The sequence below is a fragment of the Strongylocentrotus purpuratus genome, unplaced genomic scaffold (assembly GCF_000002235.5).
Source record: "Strongylocentrotus purpuratus isolate Spur 01 unplaced genomic scaffold, Spur_5.0 spur5_scaffold_2, whole genome shotgun sequence".
NCBI lineage: Eukaryota > Metazoa > Echinodermata > Echinoidea > Camarodonta > Strongylocentrotidae > Strongylocentrotus > Strongylocentrotus purpuratus.
This window is the reverse complement of record NW_022145605.1, coordinates 25735282-25748593: the sequence shown is the minus strand read 5'-3', so window position 1 is coordinate 25748593 and position 13312 is coordinate 25735282. Positions and strand designations below refer to the sequence as shown.

Below are 13312 nucleotides of genomic sequence, written 5' to 3'. Positions count from 1 at the left end.
AGGGACGCTCCCCCGTCCACCCGAGGAACCGCATACCCCCCCCCCCCCCCCCGTCCGCCATGTTCATAGTGGTAGTCTTAATAACTGAGAATTTACATATGAAATGATGAGAGCATGTTTAAGAGAATTTAACATTTAAACAGTGTAATTTGAGAATTTACAAATGTAAAGGTGAAGTCATGCAACAAAACTCACATTGAATACGTCTTACCTCATTCCAGATTTCTACTGAAGTGGGTATCCCTTGTAGGGAAGAAAATAGCTGAAGATTATAGAAAGGACTTTGAGGAATGCGTTACCCATTAAAACATGGTGAACACCATTTCCCTGTGGCGGAGCCCCTTTTGTAATCAATTAAATATTTATATTTCTTGATACTTTTAATTGATAAAGAAGGTTTCTTGTCGAAAGCGTATAAATATATAAGTATCGATATCATATAAAAAAAAATAATACCGATAATTATTGCACTGATCAGTCTCGTGTGAGGTATCTCGACCGTGGCGAGGCGGGCACTAGCACGGAGAAACCAGGAAATGATTATGATTCCTAGTACACGTAGTTTTAACAGAATAGCGACGACGGATCATATTGGAACCAGCAGTTGCTACTAGTACAACTCGATCGTGATAAATGTGGGCATGTTTTTCCTGGATTTACTTGCTTCAATGTCTGCCTTGTTTCTATGATTTATATTACTGTGGGAATGTGGACTAGTTTATGTTTTATGTAGATCGCGGACTTGTCCGATTATGCAAATTAGTTCGCTACGCGTGTTGCACATGATTTTGCGGATGAATGATTTATTGTGTGATACGCCGCCCATGTTAATGTGTTAACATACATGTTAGTATTGAATCACATTCATGTCACGTTCAATTGCGGAGAGGACGTTGCTGTGCCTGTAGCTGTGTATTACAGAGTCACGCAGTTTCCTTGTTTTAGCGAGGGTTTTGGTTCAACTGTTTGGCAGTATTTTCGAGTAAGTTATGCTTATTGAAATAGATATTTGGTTTAATCCTGTATCATAGTGAGTGATAATGCATAGTTTGAGGTGGATATAGATGTCTGTTTGAAGTAATTATGATGATAAGAATGCCTGTTTATGATGTTGAACAGAAGTTTTGGTTAGGGCATTAATTTGGTCATATTACGCTGTTTATAGAAAAAATGTCAGAGACATTTGTGCTAAAATTGTTTTATGCAACATTTTCTTTCGTCATATTTTGGAAAAGATATTTTGAGGGATTGCAAAGATAATTTAAAGATTAATTTTCCCATTTTGTATTTCGCACACATGTGAAGTAAAAATGTATCTTGACGTTGAGGGCAGTAAGATGTAAATAAGCTAGCAAGATGGCGGCGCCCATAGTTGATTCCTAGATGTGAGTTGAAGATAGTTTTATACACCTTGGGTGTATGATATGAAAAATATTGTCGATATTTTCCCGTGGTGTTTATGTCTAGCTATTTACTATTAGCTGTAGATGATATGAGAATTTACATTAGTGTGATTTAGAGAGCAAATACTTGTAACTGTTATTGTTGTTACATTATTTTAGGGGCAAGATCAGATGACTTGCATGTTGCAGTTTCTGTTGCTGAGCTGAGCTGAGTTGAATGCTGGTAGCTTCTTGGTGTCTCCCTTTTCCCCTTCACTTCCTTTTCCACTGTAGTTGAGAGCTTCAGTGGTTTATTGCTGAAGACTTTGGGTACGTTTTAATGATATTCTGGTAAAGTTTGCAACAGATTTTGTGTAACTTCACTCAGTCTAATATTGCAGTGTTTAACAATTTATATGTATATTGATATTATGGGACAATTTTATATTTGTTCCATCGTATTATGAATACTTACAGATAAATGCATGTATTTCTTGTTTATCTGATGCAAGTATGATGCTCTGAATGATAGATTTATATTACTGTTTGATGAGATTCTTCACAGCTGATTTGATGTTTAGATTTAATTATGTCATTCCAGTTAATGATTATAATATTTGATTTCAGTGATTATACAACAGAATCAAGCTGAAACATATTTGATTTGAAGATAAAGTTGTAATTACTTTATATGATATTTAATCAAGAGGATAACAATATCTCTCTTTAGTAATTACTTTGATTTATTTCATTGATATAATCATGTATTTGTGAAGATGACATTTGTAATTGTTTGAAATACTAAAACATGTTTTGTTTTATTATTCTGCCAATTGCAGGGTTTTTTCCCGTTTTTGCGTGCATGAATCACCGAGAATCAACGGTTTGTGAATTAAAGCACCGGTTACGCTAACGCACGTTTCCCGAGTTTCATTTATCGTCTCACACGTACTACGACATTACCCCTCTCTTGGAATCGCTAAACATTTCTTGTCTACTAGCCTCGTTCACAATCAGAGGCGTTTCTTCTTTTTCTTCTTCCTTTTGAGTACATACCTCTTTACAGAGTATTATCGTACTATACTGGGGTGTGTGCAGGTGGACCACTACACCGGGGTTTACCCCTACTCTTATACGCGGTAAGTTATTGAATGGAATGATAATGTTGATTTTTTTCCCGCCCCTTATTATTGTTCGTTCTATTATTTTCATTTAATTATACCCAGCACCTGATTGCATGTTCCTTTTGATTAACATATTTGGGGAGCGAATTATAAATCACTATGAACATGACTGACAAAGAAAGCGGACAATATATACAGTTCCTCAGGTAGACAAAGGAACATCGATCCCTTCACTGCTATTATGTAAAAATGTGTAGAACAGGTGTCACATGCATATTCAGGGGAGGCTGGCAGACAAAAAAAATCCGCATCACCCGACTCTTACATGCAGGCCCCTGTATGATGTGTCTCAATTTAGTGTTTCTGTGTTTCTGAGTGGTCTAGGCACCGTGCGTTACAAAATTAAAAGATCACTGCGCACGCACGCCGAGTAGCCGAGAAGCCTGTTTCAAATCGAGCATAGCTAGTTTCCATGCGATCGAAACCGGGCTGACCAGATTAAACTTTAAAAAAGCAGAAACACGAAGTTGCAAATCATCCAGAGACTCCTAATAAATTGCGTTACTGATTATTAATTATATCATTACAGATCTTTATCCTCAGTTTTCTTATGTATAATTGATTTTCTTATAAAATTAAAGATATGGCGTATACTGAATGAACGCCATTAAACTATTACCTACAACAACAACATGCAGGCCCCGCTGAACGTTTTTCAAAGTGGGTGGGGGGGGGGGGGGGGGGGGGGGGGGAGGCTAAAGTATTTACGATCAGGTAGAGTATAGTGTAAATTGGCGTGGGGTCTAGGCGCAAAGCCCCGGCAGGGGTCAAGAGTCCCCGGAAGCTCAGGGGGTATGGGCATTTAATTACGGTCAGATGAGCATATTTTGATACCTTATTCATGACACTGGCTGGTCACTAATTGGCGTGGGGTCTAGGGAGCTGAGCTCCCTGTAACTCAGGGATTTGAGGCATTTTATAACGGTCATTGAGCATTCAGGGGCCCGCCTTAGGCCCCCTGCTGGGGTCGAGTGGGCGGAGCCCCCGGAAGCTCAGGGGTTTTAAGCATTTAATTACGGTCAGATGAACATATTTTGATACCTTATTCGTGACACTGGCAGGACACTAATTGGCGTGGGGTCCAAGGGGCGGAGCCCCCAGAAGCTCAGGGTTTTTTTGTTTTGTTTTGTTTTTGTTTTTGTTTTTGTTTTTGTTTTTGTTTTTGTTTTTGTTTTTTTTTTTGGGGGGGGGGGGGCATTTTATAACGGTCAGATGAGCATATTTGTATACCTTATTCATGACACTGGCAGGTCACTAATTGGCGTGGGGTCCAGTTGCGGAGCCCCCGGAAGCTTAGGGGATTTAGGCATTTAATCACGGTCAGATGAGCATATTTTGATACCTCATTATTTTGTGACACTTGCAGGTCACTATTCTTTTTTTCTTTCTTTCTTTCTATTTCTCTTTAGTATACTTTTTTCTAAATAATTGGGGGCGGAGCTCGAGGCCCCGGAGCCCCGTCGTTCTGCGGGCCCTGCCATGTAGGCCTCTAAATAAGCATATTTCTTGCCTGACTGTAAATTTAGGAATTTTTAATTTTCCAACAAACGCATAAAAAAGTATAATTTATTAAAAAGTGAGGAAAAATCTCGGAAAATTATGTCATTTCAGCAACATTTGTAAATTACTGGTATCGAATTAGAAATGAACCACGTTTGAATTTAATTGTGACAAAGGCAGGTCACTATTCTTTCTTTCTTTATTCAGGAATTTGCCATTTCCCAACAAACGCATAAAAAATGTATAATTTACTAAAGATTGAGGAAAGATCTCGGAATATTATGTCATTTCATCAACATTTGTAAATCACCTGTATCGAATTAGAAATAAACCACGTTTGAATTGTATTTGGGGGGTATCTGCCCCCCCCCCTCCAGCCCCCTCCCCCCATCAATACGCCATTGCCCCCCGATCTATACCGTTTAAAGTCGTTTAAAGGTTGCACGTTCTGAATTCGAGCATATGCAGGAACTTGGAATTATCAGACCTTCATCCAGCAATTGGTCCTCACCTCTCCACATGGTCCCGAAATCTACACCAGGTGACTGGCGGCCATGTGGAGATTATCGCGTTTTGAACACTCGGACTGTACCAGATCGTTACCCAGTCCCACATATTCAGGATTTCACTGCATCATTGGCGGGTAAGAAGATCTTTTCGAAAATAGATCTTGTGAAGGCCTACCATCAGATTCCCGTGGAACCAGCTGATATACCGAAGACGGCGATTACTACACCCTTCGGACTCTTCGAGTTTACACGTATGCCATTCGGACTTCGAAATGCGGCCCAGTCTTTCCAGCGCTTGATGAATGAGATAGTTAGGGGTTTGCCTTTCATCTTTGTGTATATAGATGACATACTAGTCGCCAGTGCATCCGAGAAGGAGCATGAAGAGCATCTTCGACTTCTCTTCACTCGTCTTCACGACTTTGGGATGGTGATCAATCCGGCTAAGTGTGTGTTTGGTGTGAACTCCCTTATCTTCTTAGGACACCACATCGACGCAGAAGGTATTCGACCCCTCGAGGAGCGTGTGAAGGAGATTCGTGAGTTTACTCGTCCTTCTTCTCTTCGCCAGCTCCGTGGTTTCTTGGGACTCGTCAACTTCTATAGGCGTTTCATATCCCTCATTGCTCGGATTTGCTCCAGCCTTTGACTGACATTCTGAGAAATCAGAAACGTAAGAACCAGCCAATTTCACTTGATGATACTGCTTTTGCTGCATTCAACAGGGAGAAAGAGGTATTGGCTGATTCTACACTTCTCGTCCATCAGCAACTTGATGCCCCATTGTCCTTGGTGGTCGACGCCTCTGATTTCGGCGTTGGTGGAGTAGTACAGCAGCATGTTGATAACCAATGGCAACCTATGGCGTTCTTCTCCAAACGATTCCAACCAGCTGAGACGAAGTATAGTACGTTTTCCAGAGAACTCTTAGCTGCTTATTTAGGCATCAAGCATTTCCGCCATCTAAAGTATTTACGATCAGGTAGAGTATAGTGTAAATTGGCGTGGGGTCTAGGCGCAAAGCCCCGGCAGGGGTCAAGAGTCCCCGGAAGCTCAGGGGGTATGGGCATTTAATTACGGTCAGATGAGCATATTTTGATACCTTATTCATGACACTGGCTGGTCACTAATTGGCGTGGGGTCTAGGGAGCTGAGCTCCCTGTAACTCAGGGATTTGAGGCATTTTATAACGGTCATTGAGCATTCAGGGGCCCGCCTTAGGCCCCCTGCTGGGGTCGAGTGGGCGGAGCCCCCGGAAGCTCAGGGGTTTTAAGCATTTAATTACGGTCAGATGAACATATTTTGATACCTTATTCGTGACACTGGCAGGACACTAATTGGCGTGGGGTCCAAGGGGCGGAGCCCCCAGAAGCTCAGGGTTTTTTTGTTTTGTTTTGTTTTTTTTTTTTTTTTTTTTTTTTTTTGTTTTTTTTTGTTTTTTTTTTTGTTTTTTTGGGGGGGCATTTTATAACGGTCAGATGAGCATATTTGTATACCTTATTCATGACACTGGCAGGTCACTAATTGGCGTGGGGTCCAGTTGCGGAGCCCCCGGAAGCTTAGGGGATTTAGGCATTTAATCACGGTCAGATGAGCATATTTTGATACCTCATTATTTTGTGACACTTGCAGGTCACTATTCTTTTTTTCTTTCTTTCTTTCTATTTCTCTTTAGTATACTTTTTTCTAAATAATTGGGGGCGGAGCTCGAGGCCCCGGAGCCCCGTCGTTCTGCGGGCCCTGCCATGTAGGCCTCTAAATAAGCATATTTCTTGCCTGACTGTAAATTTAGGAATTTTTAATTTTCCAACAAACGCATAAAAAAGTATAATTTATTAAAAAGTGAGGAAAAATCTCGGAAAATTATGTCATTTCAGCAACATTTGTAAATTACTGGTATCGAATTAGAAATGAACCACGTTTGAATTTAATTGTGACAAAGGCAGGTCACTATTTTTTCTTTCTTTATTCAGGAATTTGCCATTTCCCAACAAACGCATAAAAAATGTATAATTTACTAAAGATTGAGGAAAGATCTCGGAAAATTATGTCATTTCATCAACATTTGTAAATCACCGGTATCGAATTAGAAATAAACCACGTTTGAATTGTATTTGGGGGGTATCTGCCCCCCCTCCAGCCCCCTCCCCCCATCAATACGCCATTGCCCCCCCGATCTATACCGTTTAAAGTCGTTTAAAGGTTGCACGTTCTGAATTCGAGCATATGCAGGAACTTGGAATTATCAGACCTTCATCCAGCAATTGGTCCTCACCTCTCCACATGGTCCCGAAATCTACACCAGGTGACTGGCGGCCATGTGGAGATTATCGCGTTTTGAACACTCGGACTGTACCAGATCGTTACCCAGTCCCACATATTCAGGATTTCACTGCATCATTGGCGGGTAAGAAGATCTTTTCGAAAATAGATCTTGTGAAGGCCTACCATCAGATTCCCGTGGAACCAGCTGATATACCGAAGACGGCGATTACTACACCCTTCGGACTCTTCGAGTTTACACGTATGCCATTCGGACTTCGAAATGCGGCCCAGTCTTTCCAGCGCTTGATGAATGAGATAGTTAGGGGTTTGCCTTTCATCTTTGTGTATATAGATGACATACTAGTCGCCAGTGCATCCGAGAAGGAGCATGAAGAGCATCTTCGACTTCTCTTCACTCGTCTTCACGACTTTGGGATGGTGATCAATCCGGCTAAGTGTGTGTTTGGTGTGAACTCCCTTATCTTCTTAGGACACCACATCGACGCAGAAGGTATTCGACCCCTCGAGGAGCGTGTGAAGGAGATTCGTGAGTTTACTCGTCCTTCTTCTCTTCGCCAGCTCCGTGGTTTCTTGGGACTCGTCAACTTCTATAGGCGTTTCATATCCCTCATTGCTCGGATTTGCTCCAGCCTTTGACTGACATTCTGAGAAATCAGAAACGTAAGAACCAGCCAATTTCACTTGATGATACTGCTTTTGCTGCATTCAACAGGGAGAAAGAGGTATTGGCTGATTCTACACTTCTCGTCCATCAGCAACTTGATGCCCCATTGTCCTTGGTGGTCGACGCCTCTGATTTCGGCGTTGGTGGAGTAGTACAGCAGCATGTTGATAACCAATGGCAACCTATGGCGTTCTTCTCCAAACGATTCCAACCAGCTGAGACGAAGTATAGTACGTTTTCCAGAGAACTCTTAGCTGCTTATTTAGGCATCAAGCATTTCCGCCATCTTTTGGAAGGTCGTCATTTCACGATTTATACTAATCACAAGCCTCTGACGTATGCGCTGAATTCCAAGCCAGATAGGAATTCACCACGGGAAATACGTCAGTTGGATTTTGTCTCTCAGTACACTTCTGACATTCGTCGGAAATTTTTCAATTTGCTGTTGAATATGAGAGCAGAAATCAGCGCAGCGAGCGTGAACATACACACACATGTACACACAATTAACACCCATCGACAAAACAATTTCAGTACATTATCAAACTATCAGTACAGTACGTACGTGTAAAGGTTTAAAATACAGTCCAGGCTTTCCGCGAGCGGTTTCATTGGAATTAATCGAAAAAAATTCCCCTCGTTGGCGTGTAAATAAAAAATATGCAAGCCGGACATACGGGTATCCAGATTTTTCGCTAAACTGGATATACGGTTATCTACTAGCGTTACTGTTAGTGGCCACTAAGGCCAATTAATGACTATAAAAAACAAATATGCTCTTCCTGGCTATTTGGAAATGTGTCAGTTTGCAACAAAAATGGAGAACGCGCATTTTGTTGAAAATCATGTGATATCATGAACATTTATAACTCACTTAATTGTATGGAATTGAAAATAAGTCATGGTTTGATTTTATTTGGGCCGGCCGGGCTGGCGCCCCCAAGCCCCCCCCCCCCCCACCAGTACGCCAGTGATGACAAGTGTCAATAAAGTTTCCTTTCAGGGACCACTTTTTAAAAAAAATCCATCCTTCCTAAACTGAATAATGTATTAACCCAATAAACAGAACACCAAAATGTAACCTCTTTTGGGAGTGTATTTTAAGTGATTTTAAAGTATAGTGCCCTTTGAACTAGATTTAAACGTTATCGACACGTGCCTTCATTTAAACAAAAAAGGTACTCCTGTTCACGTTTTCATCTAACCTAAAAACCACCAGTTTATCACGCGACTGGAGTAACGTGATTCCACTTACCTCTGTAAATCAAGTGTTTATTACCAAATTACCACTTGACCAAGCAACGAGTTTTTTGTCAGTTAACCGATGGTGGCGATAAATACGTAATTATTTGGTCTTGTAAGCACCTTTATTTATTGGTTTCACATGTTATCCAAGGTTGATGGTAATAATCACGTTACTTACACCGGCTAATCGTCTTATTGTTCTGTCCGTGAATCTCTGGTTATATTCAACTAGTAATTCTGAGGTGTCTTACACACCTCTTTAAAAGGTTTCAAAGTTACCATAAATGTATTGGTTATGATCACGTGGCTCAAGCTGATTACTAATCTAAGCTGTGAAAACGTGATATGTACGTGTGAAAATTAGTAATTATTAAGTGTTTTAAAACACCTTTTTAAATGGTAGTCAAATTTGCCATAAATTCCGCGGTGATGATTTCGTGACTCAAACGGATTATTGATCTAAGCTGGTCATACGTGACTTTTAGGTGTGAAAAATTAGTCATTATTAGGTGTCTTAAAACACCTATTTAAATGGTTTCAAAGTTACCATAACTTTCTTGGTGATGATCACGTAGTTATAACTGATTACCTATCTAAGCTGTGAATCCGTGATATTTAGGTGTGAAAAATTAGTAATTATTAGGTGTCTTAAAACACCTATTTAAATGGTAGTCAAAGTTGCCAGCAGTTCCGCGGTGATGATCTCGTGACTCAAACGGAATATTAATCTAAGCAGGGCATACGTGACTTTTAGGTGTGAAAAATTAGTCATTATTAGGTGTCTTAAAACACCTATTTAAATGGAAGTCAAAGTTGCCATAAGTTCCGCGGTGATGATCTCGTGACTCAAACGGATTATTAATCTAAGCTGGGCATACGTGACTTTTAGGTGTGAAAAATTAGTCATGATTAGGTGTCTCAAAACACCTATTTAAATCGTAGTCAAAGTTGCCAGCAGTTCCGCGGTGATGATCGCGTGACTCAAACGGATTATGAATATAAGCTGGGTATTCCGTGTTTTCCATGTGTGAAAATGAGTTATTCTTGGGTGTCTTGATGGTTTCACAGTTACCATTTAAGTTCCGTGGTGATAATCCCGTGACTTTTGGCATATTTCTATTTTCACCAGTTGATAACTGACTGTTGGCATATTTTCATTGCACCAGTTGATAACTGGAGTGTGCATATTTCCAGTTGTACCAGTTGATGACTGAGCGTTGGCATACTTCGAGTTGACCCAGCTGACACCAATTCATTTGCATATTGAATATGGGGTGCGTGCAGATCTATGTTTTTTAAACAATTTATCTGAATTTACAGCATATTTCTTAATTACTGATGATTTAGTTATATGCAATTCATTTCGAAAATACTACAAATATAAATTACCAGTTATTAGGACATTTCGCTACTTCGTATAAATAGTTAAACATGAATAAGGGAAACATTAACTGTGAACTAAAATAATTTCAATAAAGTACAAATATACGAAATGTTTTCGATTAATTCAATTATGTAAGTCTACTTATTACCAATGCCCTTACATTGGAAATACAGACGTACCAGTATTGAAGTATTGATGCTGTTCAACTGGTTGGAAGTTTTACCAAATGTTTCTAATGGCTCAGCTAGATCAGTTGAATTATAACTGGCCTGGATCAACTGGATCATTTAGCCCATTTCAATTTCCAGGGTTACCAGTTGGCATTAAATGGTTCATCAACTGGACCAGTTGCAACTAGCTTTCTCATCTGGGATGTTTGCACCCACCCCCCCCCCCCACCCAACCCCCTCTAATCCCAAACTGCTTCCGGCGCGCCTGGACGTAATTATGGAAGATCCAAGACACGATGTTCAGAAACGGGATGAGAACGTCATTATTTTGGTTCATTTATTGTGTAACATTTTCGTAATTATTGGGTTGAACGCGGGTTACAGTAACATACTTCCTCTTCGACGTAAATTTCACGTGAATGAAGAACATGATTCATCTCAAGTCAGCCTCGTAATATTCACGTGAATTTCACGCAGATATTTTGACTAAAACTATCACTAACGCTTCACGTGTTTCTGTGACGCGATACTTTCGTGTATGAAGATGTAATTTCATAACCGAACAAACACGGGAGTATTAGGTTTACAAACCATGGTCTCCAAGGTAGGGATAATCACGTAGTTATAATGGTGATATTGCAGTGACAATTGCGTGATTTAGTGTACGTGTGTTTCAAGTTACCTAATGCAATAAACGTATTAACACATTTACGTAAATGTCCGGTGTTTGAAGAACGTAACTCTCCTCAAGTCGATACCTTGATATTGACGTGATTTTCACGTGATTTTGTTTATTGGGAAATGATGAGGGATTCCCGTTCATTAAAAACTGAGCAAGATTCACTGATTTGAAAAAGGCGGCTCTAACATCAATTGAATGACAAGTTTTAGTGACAGAAATCAACCCTCTGGTAATGGTGTCGTCCTTTAAGGGATTAGACCACCCAGCGAGCCAGCGAGGTCACTGTGACAGGTGGCTATCTCATTAACTTAGCTCCCATTTAACATAAGAAAAAGAGGATCATGGGGGACCAAGAGGCACACTGTCCTACTTGTAGCTACTTGCTCCCTCTATATAGAAAACTTCCCCAATCGGTGCCTGTGGGTCCCCCATGATCCTCTTTTTCTTATGTTAAATGAGAGCTGAGTTAATGAGATAGCCACCTGTCACAGTGACCTCACTGGCTCGCTAGGTGGTCTTATCCCTTCTAGCTGAAGTATAGTAAAGCCTGCCTTTAATGAATATACGATCTCACAGATTCAATATGTGTGAGGTCCGCTTTGGCCAACTGCCCAAAGTGATACATATAATCCACTTCGGGCCTGAACTGGAACATGTTATATCCCTCATTTAGATTGCAATATATCCATAGCTTATTCTAGCCCAATAGAGAAAAATAATTGCCGTGCTTATGTACTGCATCTCATGAATTTTTAATCATTATCAAACATACAAATCACTAGATTACGCATGAGTGATAATATAACACCTGTCCAAAATCAATTAAAAAAGGAAATATAGCCTAAATATTGGCTACTTCATTGGGAATAACCGAAAACATTTCAATACTGCTGCAAAAAACTGTGGCATCGAAATTGAAAATCAGCAATTCACTGATACAGGCGTTTACAGAGCAGTCTGTTTTGCATTAAGAGTTTGTAAATGCTCCACAATGAACGCCAATAAACCATTTACATGACGACTGTTTGATGATATACAAAAGTAGGATTTGTTGTCACCCGCACCCATGGTGATAATTTCGAAAGTGTAGCAAACAAACCACAATGAGAGACATAACTTATTGAAGGGGGGGGGGTATAGGGGTCACACACCACTACATCCTATCTTCACATACGAGCCCCTTTCCGCCCTGCCCCCTACCTCATGGTTGCATAATTGAGAATGCGTCCTATTTACCCTAACAAATCCTTACTAGTTTACTATTTTCAGTCTATATGTATCAAACTCTGTATTATCTTTATATTCATGGTTATATTTCATTTAGTATTGCATCAGATATATGGGTTTACTTTAGTTTTGTTTCTTAAAGGTATAGAACAGTTCTGGTCATGCAAATGTATTGTGAAAGAAATGTTATGGAATCGATCAGAAAAGGTTAATCATCTAGCACACAATTAGATGGCGGTTTCCTGGCAAAATTTGTATCATCACGTATTAGTCACAACATATTCTTTCACATGATTGGTAATAAGAGCTTCTATTTCAATTTTTTGAGAGGGGGCATTTCCAAAACTTGACTTTACCTGTTAACTGTTGATGGTATTTGAATTTAAGGATCGAGTCTTGAAATCAAATGTTACATGGGAGGACGTACCCCTATCAACTGAATATGAATGAAAATGAAAGAAGAGAGAGAGAGAGAGAGAGGGGGGGGGGGGGGAGAGAGAGAGAGAGAGAGGGGGGGGGGGGGGGGAGAGAGAGAGGGGGAGGGGTGGGACAACATGGAAGCCCATTCGATGACTTTTTCTTTTGCATTGTATATTATGAACATTTCGTACCTGAAAAAACTGGCTTACTGGGGGAATACTCGGTGAAAACTTTTTAACTATGGTTGAATTTTGGGTTACCTTTGGCTGAATGTCAGGATCCCCATATCCCGTTGTTAGGGAAGAGCCATTAAAAAAGTACATCGTATTTCCATTCAAAATTCAACAAGTTTCAATCATCTTATGGGCAATAGAAGTGTCAAGTGGCTTAAACATCAAACTGATGAATAGAGCATGAAAACACGATAAAGTCGAGCATCGCAAGATTTTATGGCCTGTGCGACCCTGAAGATTGCTGCTGCCAGAGACGGGATGGTTCACACAAGTCAAGAAGTCTCACACCATTTTTTTCTCGTAGCAGACGGATTATATTCACAAGGAGGTGTCAGTTATTGCATAAACCTACTACGTTTATGGTTATCGCAATATAGTGATCTTATACTTTTCATGTGTGGATTCTACCTATTTCAAAAAATTAAT

The 13312-nt window shown here is 40.2% G+C and overlaps 1 protein-coding gene and 1 long non-coding RNA gene across 2 annotated transcripts in view; both read left to right on the top strand.

Annotated features, from left to right (window-relative positions):
* Positions 1-599: 599 nt before the first annotated feature.
* On the top strand, positions 600-2295 carry LOC115926779. The gene is made up of 3 exons (XR_004065264.1): positions 600-982; positions 1563-1712; positions 2222-2295. It is a non-coding gene; the product is annotated as an uncharacterized LOC115926779 (long non-coding RNA).
* Positions 2296-2474: 179 nt separating this feature from the next.
* LOC115926778 (alpha-(1,6)-fucosyltransferase-like) overlaps positions 2475-13312 on the top strand; it is a 29425-nt gene continuing 18587 nt past the window's right edge. Inside the window, exon 1 of the mRNA XM_030992078.1 lies at positions 2475-2521. The gene's annotated coding sequence lies outside the window, so the exon portion shown is untranslated. The remainder of the gene's footprint in view (positions 2522-13312) is intronic.